The following is a 22,767-nucleotide window of genomic DNA, read 5'->3' on the forward strand; positions in this document are numbered from 1 at the left end:
CAGAGGAGAGCCCCTAGCCCAGTTCACAGAGAGCTTATATAATCGGGAACAAACATGTATGTACGTAAGCACTTTCTTATTCCCTATATGGCTGTCTTTTTTGTTTGACAGGCAGAGTGGACAGTGAGAGAGAGAGACAGAGAGAAAGGTCTTCCTTTGCCGTTGGTTCACCCTCCAATGGCCGCCGCGGCTGGCACGCTGTGGCCAGCGTACCGCACCGATCCGATAGCAGGAGCCAGGTGCTTCTCCTGGTCTCCCATGGGGTGCAGGGCCCAAGCACTTGGGCCATCCTCCACTGCACTCCTGGGCCACAGCAGAGAGCTGGCCTGGAAGAGGGGCAAGCGGGACAGAATCCAGCGCCCCAACTGGGACTAGAACCCGGTGTGCCGGTGCCACAGGCAGAGGATTAGCCTATTGAGCCACGCGCCGGCAATATATGGCTGTCTTAATGAACCTATGCATTTCATTGGTGCTTTTGAATATAAAGGCTACAGTCTGAAAAGGAGGAAGTGAAGAAATAACTTAAAAAACTATGGTGTGCAATTGTGGTCAACTCCGGCAATTGTTTGACGTTTCTTTTCTTTTTTTTTTTTTTTTTTAGTGGGGGCAGAAGGAAAGAGTGGTGGGGAGAGAAGAAAAGAGAAGGAGGAGCCTGTTTGCCGTTTCTTGGTTCTGGGAACTCGGCCTGCTCTGTTTATCTGAGGTGAAACAGGGGGCTTGCAAAACAGGGGGCAAGCAAGCAAGCCGTGTACAGAAGCCAAAACTGCAATGAGCAAAGGTTCAGGCTGTGAGGGTTAGGGCCCCTTCTCACGGCCCAGTGTGACCTTCTTGGCTGCCTCCAGACCTCTGCAGACCTCAGGGGAGATAAATAAGACCAGCCTGAGCAAGGAGGGTGAGGAAGGGAGAGAGAGAGAGAGAGAGGGGAAGTAAAAAATAGCCCTGTGTGGACCACCAGGGAGAATGCAATTTCCTCCTGAAATCTTTTTGTGACTCTTGAAAGATACAATTTAGAAACATCCTGGTGGCTCCTGCCTGGATGTGGGCCAGGCCACTACAAAGCATGGGGGTGGGTAATCGGAGAGCAAGGTTCAGGCCAAGGCTCAAGGACAGGGGGATGTGGTGAGTGGGGCAGAGAGCGAGTGAGCTGTGGGGCTGCCCAGAGGGGAAGCGGGGAAATGTGTGTAGGTGGGGGTGTCACAGGCCTGGTGGGGCCAGGAGGGGCTTGGTACCCCAGGACTGTGTCCCAGGAGGACTCAGGAGCAGAGCCTGAAGTCTGCCTGGAAGGTAGTGAATTCTCCACTGTCTTTACCACAAGGTCTCTGGGTGCTGGGTCATCAGGTGGTACCACAGGGGCTTTGTCAGCGCCTGCAGGAGGAGCTGGGTCGGGCCTTGGGGGAAGGGGCATAGGCCAGCCCGTCTTCCTCTTCTGCCACCATTCTCCAAGTTCCTCAGCAGCCTTCTCCATGGCCTGCTGTACTTCCTGCCTCTGCCGTGTGATGGTGAGGTTTCAATGTGGGGGCGGCTCTGGGCAGAAATGGAAACTGACACTCACAGGCCCTGTAGGGGCCTCTCTGAGAGGCATCCTCCCCTCTGACTTGGTATTAACTTCATGTCCCAAAGGATCAACCCATCACCCAGTCCTCCAAGTAACCCATCCACCAGCTAAGTCCACCAACCTGCCAGCCATCACTCCACTAAGCAATGCATCAATCACCAACCAACCTGTTACCCTCCACCCTGCCACAACACCAGCCCAGCGACCTAAGCAGGAACAAGCCAGTCCACCAACCAGATAATCCATCACCCTACCTATCAGCCAACCACCCTGTTCTTTTCTGTCATCTTACCATCCCACTAATTGGCCTAACAGCCAACTCACCAACCAGTCTGCTCTACATCCAGGAAATAGAAACTACACAGTAACATTAACACAAAAGTTTTAATACCAGAATCATTGAGATGACCTAATAACTACAATGGGATTGCCCACCTACTCTAGGAAACCAGGAATGAGAGATACAGGGCTAAGACAGAGCATCAAAAACAGGAATGGATCCGAAAGAGACTCCCCCCTCTCCCTCCCCCTCCTACCCTTACCCAGGGCTGAGAACCAAACCTAGGCCCAGGGGCCGGCCTGATGGCGCTCTCCGGAGTGCTGAAGGCAGCTGGGTGCTGCTGCGTGCCCCCCTCCAGGAGCCTGGAGAGGAAGCTGCCCTCCCACAGTGTCCCTCCAGCTCCCGCTGCTAACAGAGCTGAATGGGACCCAGCCCCCTTCCCACAGACAAGGCACCTAAGATTAGATCTGAAGCTGAGAGGCAATAAGGTAACAAGTGGCACACCTGTCGTCCTGCCACTCTGCCTACCCAGCAACCCTCTAACCGATATGCCAATCAGCCAACAGACCAACCAAGCGACCACCAACCAACAAGCCTACTCCCCAACCACACAATCACCCCACCAACTGGCAATCCTCTAACCAAACACCACTCATCTACCTGCCTAACAGCTACCCCGGCTCCCTCATTTTCCTGAATGTCAGCCTGTTCCAGGCCCTGTGCTCCGAGCTGTAGGGATCCAGCAGTGAAAGACAGCTTCAACCCTGGAGGAGAGCCCCTTTGGAGTAGATTATCCAAACAGGGGTGACTCACACAACCCACGCCTCTGACCACCTGTGAGTCAGCAGGGACCTGTCACACAGGTGGCGTCCATCACATGGACAAGCAGTGGTGGGAGCGATCCCTGTGGCCGAGTGCAGTGGGACAGCTTCATGGTGACGGCTCCCTGGGCTTTGAAGAATGAGCAGAGCAGAGATTTAGATTTGGGAAGGGGGAAGGCAGGATGGTGGCATCCCTGGTACCAAGAGGACTCGGGCTCAGGAGGCTTGGACTCTCCATGCTGGGGGAGCCTCCACAGCAGCTGCCTGGGCCTCCAGGGAGTGAGTGTCCATCATGCCCTCGGAGGAGATGCTGAGCCTGGCAGCAGCTTCTTTCTCAGGCGATGGACAGGGCTTCTGCTGCTTGGGGCTTGTCCTTTTTCACCAAGGACTGAACTGGAATGATTAAAACACGGCTCCCCCAGCATCAAGCAGACATCAGAAAGAACTTCCAATCCAGACCAGCAGGAGGCTCAGGAATCTATTTATCTGTAGACTTCACAGAAAACAGACTCACATCCATCTGGACTGGCTGGCATCCTGACCAGCACAGAGGCAGGGGGTTAATGGTGATGACCCTTCCTAACCCAGCTGTTAAAGGGCTCCCCATAGCCTGCCCCGGTGTACCTGCTCCCAGGCACCCATCAGCCTGAGTGCAGCTGAGGATGGCCCAAGTGCTTGGGCCTCTGCCATCCACTTAGGAGACCCAGATGAAGCACCAGAGTCTGGCTCAGACCCGACTGTTGCAGTCATTTGGAGAATGAACCAGTACATGTGAGATCTCTCTCTCTCTCTCTCTCTCTCTCTCTCTCTCTCTCTCTCCCTTTTTCCCTCTCTCCCTCTCTCTGGCACACTGCCTTTCAAATCAATCATTTTTTAAAAAGATTTTATTTATTTGAGAGGTACAGTTACAGACAGAGAGGGGAAGAGACAGAGAGATAGAGGTCTTCCATTTGCTGGCTCACTCCCTAAATGGCTGCCTTGGCTGAAGCTGGGCTGGTCCAAACCAAGGAGCCAGGAGATTTCTCCGGGTCTTCCAAGTGGGTGCAGGGGCCCAAGCACTTGGGCCATCTTCCACTGCTTTCCCAGGCCATAGGTAGAGAGCTGGATTGGAAGTGGAGCAGCCGGGGCTCGAACCGGTGCCCATATGTGATGCTGGCACTGCAAATGGAGGCTTAGCCTACTATGCTGCAGCGCCGGTTCCCTATCAGATAACCTTAAAAAGGAGGAAAGGTCTGAGTGGCGGACTCAGCTTTGATTGCCATGGAAGGGTGGCAGGGTACGACCGCCTTATCTTCTAGGCACTTTGGGATGATGTCATGTTCTTCCGTCACTAGGTCTGTCTGCTGTGTGTGATCCAAGGCACCCACTACTCCTCTCCCTCCCGCGGTTCCCCATCAGCGAAAGGAAGCCACTGGATCAGATTAGATGTTTCATCATTGGGAAGCCATGTCTGTGCTAGGCGAGGGCACTGGGCCCCTCTGGATTGGGCCAGGGGAAGCCCACGGCCTTCTTGGGCACTTTGGGGAACAATTTCCAGTGGGGAACCAGCTTCTCCGTTGGTGCCGCTGGGCTGTGAAAGCGCCCACTCAGAGGGCAAAGGAGGAAGCGTTTGCGGACTGTGAAGGGTGGGGTCCGCTGTGAGACTCAGCAGCCCCCTCCCAGACAGCAGCTCTACCGTGGAGAGCTCCTCTCCAGTCCTGGAGACGCCTGGGTTTCCACCACTTGCAGTGACCTCGGATGGTGGCTTCTTGGACTACAGGATCTTCAGAGTTTGCTGAGTTCGACTGGAGAAGGCGGTAGGAGCGGGGCCATTGCGTGTCCTCACGTAGAAGCATCTCAGGGGACCACGTCTCCCTGTGAGTGTAGGAGCCCTGCCAGCCTGCCTTGTCCCAGGCGCTTGCTTAGATGCCATCCCATTGGGCTTAACCCTCGCCGTGCCTCTGTGGGGAAGGTGCTCTCCTACCATGCACGTGGGGACGCTGTGGCCTGTGGCTGGGGAAGGAGAGGGAGGGAGGCGCAGCTGCACAGCTGGTGATGTGTATTTAGAGTTTGTCTTGTGCACTGAAGGAGACTCCTGGCTCACAGACTCGAAATTGGACTTGAGTGTGGCTCTTCTGCTTCCAGCACCATTCTTCTTGTCACGTGACCCTGGGGATGCCTGGGTACCCAGCCCGTGGGGAGTACAACGAGCTGGAATGGCCTGCAAGGGTGGCGGGCAGGATTCAGATTGGGAGGATCAAGAACTCCCTGACTGCAGTGAGTCCTAATACTAATACTAATACTAATACTAATACTAATACTAATACTAATACTAATACTAATACTAGTGCATGCTCTGTCGAGGTCTCACACATGCCAGGCGTCAGGCTAGCCCTTTGCCAGCAGGCTGTATTTATGGCTCAGAAGGACCGGGAAGTATTTAGGAAAATTGCCTAAAGTCACTGAGAGTGACAGCAGGAGCTGGTATTTGAGTCCAGGTAGTCTGACTCCATCTGAGGCATTGCTAAGGTCATGGGCCACGTGTTTTCTGCCTTGGCCCTGACCGGGCTCGTCCAGGTGCAGGACCCTTGTCGGAACCAGATCCAGATGGCATCCGCCCATGAATGTGTTCCAGAAACTCCATTGCGCTACAACATCCTTGCTTTCCACGGCCAAACAGCTCGCTGCCAAAACAAGCCGCCCTGCACAAAATGGCTCCACTTTTCCAAATAGCAACTGCGTCACCAGGGGTGGCACGTGGAGGTCTCACAGTGAGCCATCGAGATCTCCACCACGCCCAAGAGCCCACATGCTGGAGTCCAGCTCGGAACTCTCGGGACTCTTCCCCTCGCTCCGCAGCCCAGCTCAGAACCCTGGGGGACAGCCAACCTCAGGGTCCCGAGGTCCGGAACCAAAGTCTTTAAAGGCATCACCTGGGGCTTCCCTCCCACATGTACAGAGACTAAGGGGGAAGGGGGACAGAGACTTCTGGATAACAGGAAATGTCCTTGGGCAACAGGTACCCTCAGAGCATCCTCAGGGGCGTGCGTCTGCCGGTTGACCCCCTGGCCTCTACCCACCTGCCCACGTGCACACCCTGATTTGCACTGGCCTTTCCTGCTGGGTCCCCGGGGCAGGCCCACACAGACGTGTCCTGCATGTGTCCTTCAGGTTCACAGAGAAACAGGGTCTTCCACATCTTGGTCCCTCATTCCACAGCATCCACTAGAGCTCCCCCAGCAACAGGCCCTGAACCAGCGCTTCTCCCCAAGTGGCTTTTAACTCAAGCCTTCGAGGCACAACCAGATCATCCCAGCTTTTCCCAGTTCTTCTGGGCACAGAGCTTTCCTAAGAGCTAAAGGCTTCATCAAGGGCCGACACTGTGGTCTAATAGGCAAATCCGCCACCTGTGATGCCAGCATCCCATATGGGCACCGGTTCAAGTCCCGGCTGCTCCTCTTCCGATCCAGCTCCCTGCTAATGTGCCTGAGAAAGCAGTGGATGATGACCCAAGTGTTTGGGCCCCTGCCACCCATGTGGGGGACCCAGAAGAAACTCCCGGCTCCTGGTTTCAGCCTAGTCCAGCACTGGCCATTGCAGCCATCTGGGGAGTGAACCAGTGGATGGAATATCTCTCTACCCCCTCTCTCTCTGTAATTCTTTCTAAATAAATAAATAAATCTAAAAAAAATTAGGAAAAAAAAAGTTCATCAGGACACCCTCCCTCAGCTGGCCAGCCCACCAAAGCAGGATGGAACTCACCCCAGCAGCCTAGCAGATTAAAACCCAACTGAGGCCCCACTCCTCAGTGCACGCCCAGCTTTATTTCACGTATGAATCACTCCTGTTAGTTCAGATACCCACATCCCACAATCCAGTGTCTGGTTCAATTCTCAGCTCCTGACTCCAGCTTTTTCCTAATGCCAACTCGGGGAGGCAGCTGGGATGGTTCAAGTGGTTGGGCCCCTGCCATACAAGTTGGGAAACCTGCATTAAGTTCCCTGCTCCTGGCTGTACTGTAAGTGTTTGGGGAATGAACCAGCAGATGTGAGCGAGTTCTTGTTCTCTCTCTCTCTCTCTCTCATTCTGAAATCAATTGTAAAAAGTTTTAATCACATAAGTGGTCTTCTCCTAGGACCCCCTGCAACACAGCTATTGGGGGAAGAAGGCTCGTACTCAACAGGCTAGTCTCTTTTCTAAACAGGCGAAGCTATATCAGAGGGGAGGGGTAACAAACAGCCCCTGCACAGCTCAAAACACATTCGATATACATACATCTTTTTATTGCCCTTGTCTGTCACTCAGCTTTGGGATATAATCACATCAGCCTGCCTTTCTGAGAATGCGGAGCTGTGTTTTTAATCTAATTCAGGGAACCGGAGATAAACCATTGTGAAGGGTCCCGATTTCCCAAGCCAAGAGCCTGCAGCGGCAGCAACGGCTACGGCATGCTAAGTTAAAGGGCCGGCAGGCTGGGGGGCGCTTCACATGCAATGACGAAGACCACACGCCTGCAACTGTTTATCTTTGTGCCAGCCCGAAGAGGTGAGGGGACGAATGACAGACCCAGCGACGTCAAGGTAAGTCAACAAGAGCACAGGAAGCGAAGGGCAGGGCGGGGAGATGGCCCCGCTGTTAAGGCGCTGTTTACACCTTTCATTGCCATACTCACCTGCACGATCTGATCTGCACATGACCTCAGCACAGCCGGATGCAAGCGGGCTGTTCACGCGGGGCCAAATCGGAAGTGAAGGCAGTGAGGGTGGGTTAGCCCCTGTGAACGGTCGGCTTGCAACAGCGGAGTGACTGACAGAAGGCGGTACCTGTGCAGAGGCATCCCCTAAAGATGACCACGGTGCCCAGTCTGCCCCCACGGTCCCCTGCCCTGCCCAGGGAGGAGGGGCCCCTGTCTTCCACGCCCTAACTTAGCTGTCGGTAGGCTGGTTTAGAGCAGAGCCCTCCCCTCTTCCTGCCACGCCCGTGTGTGACAGGCACAGTGCAAGCCTGCTGTCTTGGGCGAAGCAGGGGCTGCCCACAGCTGGTCAAAGGAGGCTTCCTACAACCTGACAAAGCCACACGGTCCATATATCAGCCAAGAGTCCCATGTGGCTATCTGAACTCTAAATTCATTAAAACCAAATGAAAAAAATTCTTCAGTCACGCTAGCCGTATTTCAAGTGGTCAGTGGCCACATAGAGCTAGTGGACTTACTGGACAACACAGAGGCAAACCAGCGTTCCTGCAGAAAGATCCAGGAAGAAGAGAGATTCCAGCTCTTGGCTGGGAGCGGAGATATGGGCACGGATGTTACCAATATAATATCCATTAGCTGGCAGATAACGGAATTTTGTGATTATTTTGTAACTCACTACTGTGGCTATAATTGCTATGAAGTCCTACTTTTATGGAATCCAGCCCAAAACGCATTCCTCGTGTTACCGTTTAACACTTGAGCTTCCCGCAGTAAGACAGAATGAAACCTGAATCATGGCGGTGATGAGCAGCCACCCCGGCTTGTCTGGGTCTCAGCGTCATCAGCCCCTTCAACGCCCGAAGGTCACTCGGCCACCTCTCCGAAGGCCCAAGGTTCACAGGTCGATAAACCAATAAATTAGGTCGAAATTAACTGTGGCTCATTTTAAACGGAGGGAAATTGATTTTTGCATGTACGTGGCTGGACTGAATATGCCACCTGCCAATGGATTCTGGCAAACAAGAAGGCATGGGAAGATCCCTCTCTTATAAACAGAGTGCCCCACCAAACCACGCCTGGAGAAATACTAATCCCCAAATATTCAAATCAGAGGCGGTGGGCTCTCCTTTGCTTTCTAAACAACAGAATACCCCGGTTTTAAAACATTTCTAGGGGTCAGTTTTCCTCCCGAATGATTGTCAAAAATTCTAAACTCCAACTGGCACTCCCTAACACATTTATGCCAGCCAGTTTCCTACCAGTAGCTCAGAGAATGCTACCTTATTTTAATATCCAGCTAAGCAAAATTTAATTCAGGTACACTGATGTTTTACAAGAAAGCTTTAGAAGGGGCTGGTGTTGTGGCGCAGCATGCATGCAACACTGGCAGCCATGTGGGCGTGCTGATTCCAGGTCCATCTGCTACATTTCCATCCACTTCCTTGCTGATGCACCCCGGGAAGCAGGAGTCCTTGGGTCCCTGCCACCCACATGGGAGTCCTGTTTGGAGTCCTGACTCCTTGCTTCAGCTCGGCCCAGCCCTGGCCACTGGGGCCATTTGGGGAGTGAACCAGAGCATGGGATCGCTCTCTCTCTCTCTCTCTCTCTCTGTCACTCTGCCTTTCAAATAAATAAATAAGTCTTAAAGAAAAAAATGACTAAATATATAGCAAAGGCAAAGAGATTATGTTTTTAGATTTCTTGCTCTCCAGATTGTTAACATGCCTTTGTGTCCCTCGGTTACCGTGGACAGCACCGGGCTGGCTCCCTCCATCTCTGCCCTGGGATTAAACAATGACACTACAAGGATGGCTGTCACCTCCAAGGAGAAACAGACAAAGACCTGACAATGAAATACTCCTACAAAATCCATCTTTTGCTCTGGGATGTTTGCTCCTGCTAGGATCTACCTCCTGGATCCTTGGTCTCAGAGCCACTTCTTAAGCATACTATTAACTTCATTTTGCAGCGACATAATATAGAACCCAAGATCTGTGAGCTCCACAGGCTGACATTCCCACAAATCCAGAGGACTGCTCTCGGCATCTCCCCAAGTTAGGAGAGAATGAGAATGGGTTTTCTTTCGCTTGGCCTGGAGAAAACACAGCCATCCATTCTAGCTTGTGAAACTTCTGGTAACTCCCTGATGCCACAAACGCATTGTGCAGCTCAAGTTAATCTCATGACTCATGATACCAGGGGCTACAGACAACAGAAAGTCACTGATAATTGAAGTTCTGAATCTTGTCTACATACATGTTGTCCATGCATAAAACATTTCCGGAAGGACATACGAAAAATGAATGACAGCGGATGCCTATGGGGAAAGGCCTCTGGGTAAGTGGAAGACACAGGAGGGAAGCGATTTTATTCCCCACTACTATGAGGGGCTTCAAAAAGTTCATGGAAAACTGAACAAAAAGCTAAGTTGGCCTTGGTGCAAAAAAAACTTGGAATCATGCCTAGTTTTGTCATACTACTCATTTCCCAGGAACCTGTTGCAGGGCCCGCACACTTTTTCTGTGCACCTTCTTGTCTAGGTGACCACACACTCCCCACAGAAGGAAACCGGACGGCTTCCCTTTTCCTCCCTTCACTCTCAGCTGCTCACTGTCTCCTTGTGCCCTTTGCCTCCTCTCCTTCCACTTCTCAGAGCCTCACCCTCCAGGTCTCCAGGTCCCTAAAGAGTGGCCAGAGACTCAGCAGAGCTCTGTAAGACATGCCAGATGCAACCAGGAGGCGTTGTCCCCAAGGTCACATCCCTTCTCAAGCTAACCCACGCCGGAGCCAACCCGACATGGGGACGGCTTTGCCTTCTCGTCTTCTTCAGGAAGCGTCCAGGTCAAACATCCTAACTTCAGAATCAACCTGCCGGTTCCTTGCCCAGCAAGCGTATCCTGCGAGAATATGCTCAGGGGAGATCCAAAGGCCCAGCCCCTAAGGAGGCCCTTTGTCCTGCGGCCTCGTGCTGTAACAGACACTGTATTTTCAGTCTCCAATCAGGACACTGAATACTCCCCGGCCACCAAGATGCAGGAATTATGAAGAGAGAGCTTGTTGGAAGGAAAATAGACCTGGAAATCCCGTCCAGCTCTGTGCACGTCATCCAAAGGATTTTTTTCCCCGAAACAACACCCTTAGGACAAACCAATATGATAGCCCGGATAGGGTCGGGTCTATCAGACAGAATCCTAGCTCTTCATTCCAGATGACTCCCAGAGAGCACAGGGACATTGGGGCTCCACTACCATGAGCCCTGCCATCTGCATCCTCACCACTGAGGGACCCAACTCACACTGCCCCTCTCCACTTGTGGGCTCGCCACCCTCCTCCTCGTACAGAATGAAAAAGAGCTCAAGGCCTCTCTTTTTCCAGGTGGGCAGCTGGTCCACAGTTACCCAGTTAAGGGCCTCCTCAGTGCCAGGGAAGCGGGGACAGACCAGATCCAGGCCCTCAAGAAGCAAACGGGGCCATCAGAGTAATCATAACACCAGCAGTAGGGGATACAAGCACGTGCCAAGGAATTCTTCCCACCGGAGCCTGGCAGCTACTGCTTGGATGCTAAAGAACGAAACAGGGGTTTTCTAGGCAAGGACAAGAGTTGGGAAGGTAGATGACAACGCAAGCACAGAGGCACGCAGGATGAGATTCAGGGAAGCATGGAGTACGGAAACCCCCTCTCAGCCTGGCCTTTTCCTAGAAAGGGCTCAACTTCCAAAGTCTGAACTTGGGCAGGAAGTTCTAATACCTGCTTTTCACCACTATGGCCATACGCTATCATTACAAACATGGTCCTAAGTAGTCGTGGCAGACACCAGTCTCCCTCCTTGGTGTCCTGTGCCTACACTTACTGGCTCCCTCTGTGTGCCCGGACCTGCATCTTCATCTCCTTAAATGTTAAGGTTTTTTGAAAGCAGGGATGGACGTTTATTGCTCACCGCATGTGCACCTCCATAGGACCACACTCCATTCCAGCAGTACGACTGGAAAACAATGCAACTCCTTGGGTTTACCACTGGAAGGGGGAGAGTGGATAGTTTAAAGTGGAGCTCGGCTTAGGGCTGGAAGTAAAACGCCCATGACTGAGAGCTCTCACCCTGATACTCTCCAGAGTGAAGGGGGCGCTATTTGTAGAAACCAGGTCTGTCCCAGGGAAAAACGGGCCATGGCAAATGGAGGTGAGCCGCTCCGGGGCCCCAAGGGGCCCCTCGGTGCCTGCAGGTCGCAGGGGCTGTGCCACACAGAAAGTTCTTCTTTCTAGCTCACTCAAATCCTTAATGATTTAAATTAATCCCACTTTGTATCAGCCTCAGGGCAAGAGAGAACAATGGCGAAGGAAGACAGCCACAGGGAAGAAAATTATGAGGCCACAGCTAGTTCTCCTTCCTCTGCAGAACCCAACTGTCTGGTTGGTCCAGAAACATAAAAGCAGACAGTTTTGGAGCCCAATGAGAACGCTTGCCCCAGGTCCCCGGGAGACTTTCACAAACCAAACCCAAAGAAGAAAGGGCACCTGTGCATGTAATTCTGGAACCAGAAAGCCCTTGCCTCGCCCCAGAAGACGGCTTCAGGGATCCTGTTGTTGGACCTCTCAGTTGTAGAGATGCCCACTTGCTCGAGAGGACGCCCAAAAATCCAGACTCCAGACCAGTTGATGCAAAAAGCATGAGGTATTTATTGTACGTTTGCGCAAACGGGCCCCCACCTAAGGCGGTGAGGAGCCCTGAGCGGCAGTTTCACACAGGTTATATAGTCAACAAATTAGCATATGGGATTGGCCGGTTCGGAGGGACAATTAGCATACCGGAAAGTGCTGAGGAGAGTGCTGAGGGAACCAGCTGAAGAGAATGCTGAGGAGAGTGCTGAGGGAACCAGCTGAAGAGAATGCTGAGGAGAGTGCTGAGGGAACCAGCTGAGGAGAATGCTGAGGAGAGTACTGAGACTCTCCGAAGGGGAGTGGCAGCTCTGCTCTGGGCATGCCTAGAGGTTCTCTAAAGGGGATAGACTTTTCCTTCCCAGAGAACGTGCCCGCTGGACCCTGGGGAACATCCAACCCCCCAAGAAGCCCCTGGTATCTGCCCAGGTCTAGCCTCCTGTCCCTCTCCCCCCATAAGGGTCCTTCACTGTGTCCCACCCTTCCCCACGGCCAGGCCCCAGTGGTGCCGGGCTAGGGGAGAGGTAGGGAACAAGGGAGCTTCTCTTCTCCCCTCCCCCTGCCTCCAAGCGTCCCAGGCTGGCATCCCTGTTGAGAGCAGGGACCTTGCTGACTTCTTTTCAACAACACACAAAAAAGAAGTTTCAGAGGGGAGTGGGGAGGGGACTAGGATGTGGGCGCCAGAGGCACAGAGCACAGGGGCTCAGGCAGCCTGCACCCCCCCACCCCCACCCCCAGCAGCTACCGGCTCCCTGGCACCAGCTCTGGTCCAGGATGAGGGTGGGTGGAAAGCACACGCTCCCACCCACTCCCACCCACTCACCATCCCCCTCCTCCCTCTGTAGCCAGATGTAAATATGTAATATTTAAATGTGTAAATACTTTAGCGAGGAGGTATTTAAGAAGCACTGTATAAAGACAGGGTGACAATGGTCCCCCAAGGGCCCCAGGGACAATGCGGGCAACTCTTCCTTGCGTGACCTTGGACTAGTCACTGCACCTTGAGGAGACTGGCGGTGCCTTCTCCAGCAAAGCGAACCATAAGGTGACACGGTTCACAAGGTTCTTCCTGCTCCAAGGGTGGAACATTTAACTCTACAGATGTCCTGAAGGATTGGCTGAAGCTAAGTCAGTGAAGGCAGCCAGAGCTCAGGGGAATCTTTCCCACTGCTGTTTTAAAGGGGTCTCAGAAACGTGCCTGTATGCCACCACCCCACCCTGTGGTCCCATCTCCCCATCTCTCTCTCTCTCTCTTTCTTTCTCTCTCTCTCTCTCTCACACACACACACACACACCATCACCTTCCACTTTCACCAATGTTAATCTTAACCTCACGACTGGGAGTCTCATGAGCCAATACACAGTCAAACGAATTTTGCCAGAGCTGATACTAACCTAGGAACCCAGCCTGCAATTCCTAGCAGTAAGTCTGGCCATGAAAGCGAAAATTCATAGGACTTATGACTTGATCAACCCATTGCCCGGATAGGAACAGATCACTTATTCTGTAATACATGCCCACCAAATTTCTTGTAGTTTTATTTTTTTCCCCCCTCACATCCCCAAGTGCCGGGAGGGGGGGGCGGGACATTCTTGTCCAAAATAAAGTCAGGATGCTGAAGGGGGTGCTGAGGGCCCTACAAAGTTAAAAAAAAAAAAAAAAGAAAAAGAAAATCTGGCCCCTTCCACTTGGCGTGCACACCCGTCCGGTGCAGCCTCCAGGAGGCAGGCGGCAAGGCTTGCCCACCTTCCCGGCGGCTCAGCGCGGAAACCCCCAGCTCCCTCCTCTGGCTTGCGCGTGCCCCAACCTCAGGGCGCCCGCCGCCGCCGCCGCCTCGCCATCCACCGGAGAACGCCCGCTGGCCATCCGGATCCAGACCAGAGCTGCCGGCCTCCCATACCTGCCGTAAACTACACCGGCGTGCACACGCCCGGGGGAAATACGCACGGCTCCCCAAGAGTTACGGGGAATACGTGTGTCCAAAGGGGCAGGAAGCAGGAAAGGTCAATGCAATTCAAGCGCGGTCGGTGGTACTCATTTGGAGAGGAGGAAAAAAAAATGCAAGCCGGAAAGTCCCCAGCGGTGCCTGCACCTGGGAGGCGACCGCAAAGGGTGGATGCGGGGGTGAGGAAGTGCGGGGAGACGGAAGAGCTGGAGGCGGGCGGGTTGCAAAACGGCTCACCTGTCCGTACACCTTAAAATGAGACATTAAAAGTAATACTATAGAAATACAAAAATAATCATAAGAAAGTACTATGAACAACTCTATGCTGAAAAATTGGAAAACCTCAAAGAAATGGATAAATTCATGGATTCATGTAGCCTACCATAACTATCAAGAAGATATAGTAAATTTAAACAAAGCTATAATGAGATTGAGCCAGTAATTAAAAGTCTCCCATCAAAGATCAAGAAATGATTTACTACTGAATTCTACAAAACATTTAAAGAGGAACCAATAGCAATATTTTTCAAGCTGTTTCAAAAGATTGTACAGAATGGAACACTGCCAAACTCTTTCTATAAGGCCAGCATCATGGTCTCCCATGTGGGTGCAGGGGCCCAAGTAACTGGGTCATCTTCCACTGATTCCTCAGGCATATTAGCAAGGAGTTGGATCAGAAGTGGAGCAGCCAGCATGCATGTGGTGGTTTAACCCACTACATCATACAGCCCCATACCTGATTTTAGTTCACTAAGAATCGAGTCATAAAATGCCCCCACATCAGCACTGCTCACTGAAGCCAAACTTCTAGCTTATGAACCTGAGGAAGACATTAAATCCATATACAGCCCACAGCACAGTCCACAGCCTCAGAATTTGAGTTTTGGAAGAAGGCCTGAGAATCAGCTTTTTTGGATCTAGTCTTCAGGCTCTGGGCAGCACATTTTCATTATGGGATGGAGGTCATGGCTCTTGGCACAGCTTGGCTTTTGCAGTCACTGGGGAGTGAACCAGCATATGGAAGATTTGTTCCTCTCTCTCTGCCTTTCAAATAAATAAGTATGAGAATAAATAAACAAATAAATAAGTCTTTAAAAAACACTAAAAACCCAGCAACAACAAGAAGGATGATAACTCGAAGCCAAATATTTCAGATAAATTAAGTTGGGTCTTGTTATTTCTGGTCCCACTAAAAACAACCACAATAAACAGACTGAATTAATGAGGGGTATTCTTATTTTGTTAAAAACTGCCCTTTAGACCTAAATCTATGTCCTGAAACCATCGAACTATTTAAGGGAAACTCTGCAAGACATTGGCATAGGCCAAGACTTCTTGGAAAAGACCCCAGAAGCACATGCAATCAAAGAAAAAATAGAAAGAAAGATGGGATTACATCAATCTAAGAAGCTTCTGCACTGCAATGGAAACCCTTTAGCAATGTGAAGAGGCAACTGACAGAATAGGAGAAAATATTGCAACTGATAAATGATTAATATCCAGAGTGTACAAAGAGCTCAAGAAACTCAACAACAACAAAACAATCCAGTTAAGAAATGGGCAAAGGGCCTGAACAAGTATTTTTCAAAGGATGAAGAACAAATGGCCAATATACACATGAAAAGATGCTCAGGATCACTATCAGGGAAATGCAAATCAAAACTACAGTTAGAATGGCTATCATCCAACAAAAATGATAAGTACTGGCAAAGATATGGGGGAAAAGGTATCCTGATCCACTGTTGGTGGGAACGTACACATGTATTGAAATGTCACACTGTAACCCATACATACATACAATTATTGTTAGTAATAATTAAAAATCAATAAATGTAAAAATTTTAAAAGTAAAAATCCTATCAGGAAGCATCTGGATCATCAAACGAACTCTCAAACAAAATTGGCTTAGCTGCGGGAAGTTACTGGGAATGACACAGAACAGAGTGGACAGGCCCTGGCCCATCAGCAGCCTACTTCCCTGCACTCAGTCTGCGTCCTTGCTGGTAGGGAAGCCGACAGAACCTTGGCAGAGCCATGCCACCATCAGAACTGTGATAAGAAGAGAGCACTCTGATATCTGTATCTGCTCAGAGAGCAGATAAGGCTGTGTGGCACCTCCTTTTGTTGACTGGGGCCTTGTGGGCATCTCCAATGCAGGTTTCACTTTCTGTCTGTGCGGTGGTTATGGCGTCTGGAAACGATGCCAAAGAGACAGTGTGGGAGGGCATGGTGGGGAGTCTCCCTGCTTGGCCCTGACACACAGAGAGCTGATCGTACTCCACTGTCATCTTGGAAACTGACGCAAAGACTGAGAGTCTTGACTTCCCCAGGCTTTCAGCCCTAGTTTTTAATCACCAATCACCCAAGCCTCTCATATGCACTGTACCTAAAATATCCTGGCCTCTGAGCAGTGACAGATGGAGGACACAGTGCAACATGCATGGCATGTGTTGGAGGGGGCAAGGGAGTAGTGGTCATGCTGGTGGCCTGGGTGTACTGACATACAGGAGAGGTGTGAAGGTGTAGTCCTATGGTTTAAACCAACAGGTTTAATTCGGAGTTCTGGAATAAGCAGCTCCTCTTCATCAAAGTTACGCACAATCCACTTAAGAATGCAGAGTACGAGCATGCACATTCACCTTGGTGATTTGGGAACTGATCAAGTGCCAGTGCTGAGCACAGGCTGTTTGCTCCTCCCAGAGGAGCATTTGATTTTTGTGGTCTATTGAGCATAAGTCTGAGGATGGTGGAAGGGAAGTGGTCAGCACTAAACTCATTAAAGAGGAGACAGGAAGGGACACCCAAATGCTCCAAAGGAACTGGCTGTGTGGGAAGCTTTCTGGATCCGTGGTGGTGGTGGGACTCCCACTGGCAAGTGGAAAGGAAACTTCTGCCCACAGCTGGAAAGCAGTGCAGCCCATGTTCTGAGCTGCCCTCACCTGCACACAGAGCAGCCCGTCTCTCCCATCCTGGGCATAGTACTGCCTGACGGCTGGCACCTGCTGCATCATTCTGCTGTCCCAACTGAGATGGCTAAGTTCCTGCTTGTGCTCCTGCTACTGGGACTTTCTCCTCTTGTGATCTTCCAAGGTGTGGGTGAGGTCCTGACTGTGTGACAGTGGATGAGGAGGGATGTGAGGGTATCTGTGGAGAAACTTGGGGTATGGATTTGACCAGGTTGTACATTTGGCATGTGGGGAAGAGGTCACGGTCAGGATTCTGGGACTATCTCCCAGCAAGATTTTGAGACTCTCTCTCTCTCTCTCTCTCTCTCTCTCTGTGTGTGTGTGTGTGTGTTTATGTGTATGTGTTTATCTTGATGACTCCAACAACAAAAAATTAACCACATTAAGAAATAACAGTAAATGTCTGAGAAACATACAACCCAGGAAGATACAGTAATGCCAGGTATAAGCTCATGAACAGTTTTGAAACCACATGAAGTTTTATTTTCATCCTTTGAGATTTTTATGTGGCTTTTTAAAATATTTTTTATTTATTTGAAAGAGTTAGAGAGGGAAGGAGGGAGGGGTGGGAGAGAGAGAGAGAGAGAGAGAGAGAGAGAGAGAGAGAGAGAGAATGAGCAAGAGATCTTCCAGCTGCTGGTTCACTACCCAAATGGCTGTAATGGTAGGGGCTTGGCCAGACTGAAACCAGGAGCCAGGAGCTCTTTCCAGATCTCCCACATGGGTACAGATCCCATACGAGTGCCAGTTCAAGTCCCAGCTGCTCCACTTCTGATCCCACTCCCTGCTAATGTACCAGGGAAAGCAGTGGAAGATGGCCCGGGTACTTGGGCCCCGGCAGTCACATGGGGACCTGGAAGAAGCTCCTAGCTCCTGGCTTCAGCCTGTCCCAGATCCAACTGTTATAGCCATTTGGGGGAGTAAATCAACAGATGGACCTCTCTCTGTTTCTTCCCCTCTCTCTCCTCTTTCTCTCTATATCTCTTTCACATAAATGAAATAAATATTTAAAAATCCTAAAGGAACCAAATATTAATAATCTGGATACATGAAAAAATCATTTTGAAAATTTCAAAAGTTGCTTCAAAACAACAGCTATGAAAATTGAAGCCTTTGGGCAAACTAAGATCTAAAACTATTTTCTTAACTTCAGATTTTACCTCTTCTATTCCCCCAAAACTTACCTCAACAACCTTCACACTTAGAAAATTTGAGATCCAATCCATTTGACTTGGAAGTAAAAGAAAGGCCCTATTGAGAAAGCATCAGAGTGTGTTTTGCCTTGAGACCATCAGTGAAGCTCAGAAACACAATTGGCTTCTCCAGCAAAATCCAGGTAAAAATGGTACAGAACAGGGGGTGGAGGAGCTTCAACACCAGCAGCACCAGGAGAGCCTTGAAAATCAGGCCCAGTTCCTAGGTCCTAGGCACCAGGCACATGACGCATGTTAGCCAGGAAAGCTGGAGTTTTCTCATAGACATTTACACAACTTCTTTATATTCTTCTTTGGATGTCCCCTAGGAATGTCTATGATTTTATTCCCACATGGAAACATCTTTAGTTTCCAATTTCCTCATAACAGCTCTCACAAACAGCAGGACGATTCCTCAGGGAGTGAAATCCGTAGTACCTAGACACTACCTTGTGGATGAGAACCCTAATCTGCCTGTACTGCGATAGGAGCACAAGGATTGCTCTTGATTCTATACACCGTGTGTTTGTGCCCCCAACTTTAATTCAAGCTTCATTGTCTTAAAAGCAAATTTCACATTGTATTCTTTGGTCCTGAGATTTTGAGAATTCTCCTATTAAGAGGACAATGTTAGAAACTAGACTGCTCCACAGCAGCCACTGCAGCTCCTGGATGTGTTGTATCACTGCCTCAGTGGAGGCTCTGGAATCTGCTTATGCATGTGCTGAGCCCACTAGAATCATGGCTGGTAGCTGCTCTTGTGATGCCACATTTATTGTATCAGTTAGTTTTGTTTTGTTTTTTTTTTTTTTTTTTGACAGGCAGAGTGGATAGTCAGAGAGAGAGACAGAGAGAAGGGTCTTCCTTTTTGCCGTTGGTTCACCCTCCAATGGCCACTGCAGCCGGCGCATCTCGCTGATCCGAAGCCAGGAGCCATGTGCTCCACTTCCAATCCAGCTCTCTGCTGTGGCCTGGGAAAGCCGTGAAAGACGGCCCAAGTCCTTGGGCCCCTGCACCATGTAGGAGACCCGGAATAAACTCCTGACTCCTGGCTTCGGAGCGGCGCAGCTCTGGCTGTTGTGGCCAGTTGGGGAATGATCCAGTGGGTGGAAGACCTCTCTCTCTCTCTCTCTCTCTCTCTCTCTCTCTCTCTCTCTGCCTCTCCTTTTCTCTGTGTAATTCTGATATTCAAATACATAAATCTTAAAAAAAAAGTTACACAGAGAGGGAGAGACAAAGAGACTTCTTCCATCCACTGGTTCATTCCCCAGATGGCCGTAATGCCCAGGGCTGGGCCATGCCAAAGCCAGGAGCTTCTTTGGGTCGCCCACATGAGTGCAGATGCCTAAGCACTTGGACCGTCTTCCACTGCTTTTCCCAGGCAATTGGCAAGGAGCTGGATTGGAAGTGGAGCAACCAGGACACCAACAGTCACCCATATGGAATGCCAATAATTTACCTGCTAAATACCACAGCAGCGGTCCCAGCATATTTTTCTCTTCTACTCTACTTTTTATTCTGTTTTATTTGGAGAATTTCTTTCTTTCTTTTTTTTAACAGACAGAGTGGATAGTGAGAGAGAGAGAGAGAGAGAGAGAGAGAAAGGTCTTCCTTTTTGCCGTTGGTTCACCCTCCAATGGCCGCTGTGGCCGGCGCATCATGCTGATCCAAAGCCAGGAGCCAGGTGCTTCTCCTGGTCTCCCATGTGGGTGCAGGGCCCAAGCACCTGGGCCATCCTCCACTGCACTCCCGGGCCATAGCAGAGAGCTGGCCTGGAAGAGGGGCAACCAGGATAGAATCCGGCGCCCCAACCGGGACTAGAACCCAGTGTGCCGGCACCGCAAGGCGGAGGATTAGCCTGTTAAGCCATGGCGCCAGCCCAGTATCAGTTAGTTTTGTATAGTTGTCCCATTTTTGTCTGGAAGCATATCTGACATTCCTCATGAAATAACAGATATCTCAAGTTGTAGGATTTTCTGGTAGCCTCCTATCACAACTTCTGTCACAATATCATGCCAGAAAACTGGCCCACAATAACCTTTCAAAAGGATTAAGCATTGCCGTTGCTACAGGTTTGAATTAAATATCTTAATCAATGTCTTTGATTAGTGCTGTTTACCATTTTACAGAGACCTCATTGTGTACACATCCATCTAGCAGACCTGTCCAAAATAATTAGTATACTAGGGAAAATATTGCCAAAGGAATTGCTGAGATGTAGACCTTAAAATACCCCAGTGACTACTGTTTTCCACTCTCAACTTAAAATTAATGCTTTTTCTAGTGATTTAATTTGTAGGTCTAATGAAATGTCTGATTTTGCTGTATGTGTCTATCAAATCTAAAGATATTTTGCTCTTCCTGTAATGTGGAGCTTTCTCACTGATAAAGCCTTGAAAACACAGTAATTTGTTCACCTGTGTTTAGAACGTCTCTGCTGTCCAGTCCCAAGTTATCCCTCTGAATTTGACAGAGTTGGGGTGGGTGCTGTGGCACAGCAGGTCAAGCCACTGCCTGTGACACCAGCATCCCACATGGGTGCCAGTTCATGTCATGGGTGCTCCACTTCCATTCCAGCAACATGCTAAAGGCCTGGGAAAAGCAGTGGAAGATGGCCCAAATGCTTGGGTCCCTTCATCCACATGGGGGTCCTGGATGAAGCTCCTGACTCCTGGCATCAGCCTGACCCAGCCCTGGCCCTGTGGTCATCTGAGGAGTGAACCAGTGGATGGAATCTCTCTCTCTCCCTCTCTGTCGTTTTGACTTTCAAATAAATAAATACATCTTAAAAAACAAACAAAAAAGACAAGTTTAACAAGTAAAGAATAAATTTGACAGTTTTCTGAGCTCCCTATTTGACCATGTTGATCAATCACCTTTAGTTTCTCATCTCTTCTTAGGTCCTTTTTGGCTCTCATCTTGGACTTATCTTGACCTCATCAATATAGTGCATGATATTTTCTTTCTCTTTTTTAATGTTTTTTATTTTGATTGACAAAACAATTGCAGATTTTCACAGTAGACAGTGTGATGATACCTCAACACATGTTTACATTTATCACTTCTTATTGTAAACACTCAAAATCGTCTCCATTAGCTCTTTTGAAATATGGTAGTAATTGTTGTTCAGCAGTTAGTCTAGTATGCTCTAGAGCATTAGAAGTTATTCCTCTACCTGCACACCTATTCCATCATCTCTACATTACTCCTTCTACTGAACTCTTTCCAACCTCTGAAAGCCACTATTCTACTCTCTCTACTTCTATGACATCAACTTTTCTAGCTTCCAAAAGCAAGAGAGAACATGCAGTATTTGTTTTTCTGAGCCTGACTCTTTTCACTTATATAGTGTTCTCCAGGTCATCTATGATATTGAAAAATGATAGGATTTCATTGATTTCTGTAGATGGAATATTATGTATGAATACACCACATTTTATTTTTAATTTGGGTAATATATTTTATTTTGATGTAATATCATTATGTTTCATTAATAGCCATAATTATTTCATCTGAATGCACAGAGCCCTAAATCTGACACCCAATAAATGACATAAATCAGTTCATCAAGAGATGGCTATATAAACACACTGTACACAGAATTCATACACACACACACACAGAGAATATTATTATTCTTAAAAAGAAGCAACTCCTGTCATTTGTTAAAACATGAATCTGGGAAACATTACTTCTCTGTCTAATGAGAGGAGAGATGGAATTAGATCATGTCCAAATTTTGTCCTGCTCTGTGATTCTAGCAGCATCCATACCTGCAATGAGTCCCCATAATGCTGAACATGAGCATCATTTCCAGGCAGTGCAGGTGATCTCTGTTCTCGTTTAGATGTGACAGTGATGCTTCTCTTGCTCAACATGGCCTTTTTCTTCCTGCAGCCTTTGCTCTCCAGTGCAGATTTTGTAATGACTATTTTATGGGCATCTGCATAGGTACGGAGACAACATGCACTGCCAGTTATGGTGCTTCCTGCAGGAGTTTCAGAGTATCAGCTCAAAACAACCGTAAGTACACTAAGGACTTAGAGCTTCTGCTAAAGAAATGTGGCTGTCTTTCCTAATCCTTCAGTGCTCAAAACATCTTCTAAGTTCTCACATTTGGATGTAGGGAGAGTTTTTGAGCTTGGAGTTTTTGAGCCTGGAGATGAGGTCCTCAAACTGGGCACAGGGTGGAAGGGGACTGACTGGACCTGTGGTCATTCACTGCAGTGGTGATCCCTTTTTGAGTCTCCTGAGAGCCCCAACCCCCCACACATTAGGGTCTAGGATCATTAATGGTGCTGTTTCTCCTATTCTGTCCTGGATGTCTCTGCTCTGTTTGTCTATTGTTGACCAACCTTCTGTTTCAGCTGAGAGTCCCCTGCCCAGGAAACCTTTGGCCCTCCAGCATATGCACATGCATGACCTCAGTGTTTACACAGCAGCCCCACCAAGGCCATCTCTTAACATCCCTCCCGATGTCCACTAATTCCTGCCTGCAGTTATTGGTTCATGATAGCAGGGAGCTGCTGTTGCTCAGTGCTCCAGTTGCCCCTGCTGCAGCAACAGAACTCAGCAGGTTTTCAGCAAGGGTTTGGGCCTGCCTGCCTGAGACAGAAACCTGCAGGCTAATGTCCACCTCTAGAACCATATCTTATTCCAAGGACATCACTGCCCAGTATC

This window comes from Lepus europaeus, chromosome 7 (assembly GCF_033115175.1).
Source record: "Lepus europaeus isolate LE1 chromosome 7, mLepTim1.pri, whole genome shotgun sequence".
Taxonomy (NCBI): Eukaryota; Metazoa; Chordata; class Mammalia; order Lagomorpha; family Leporidae; genus Lepus; species Lepus europaeus.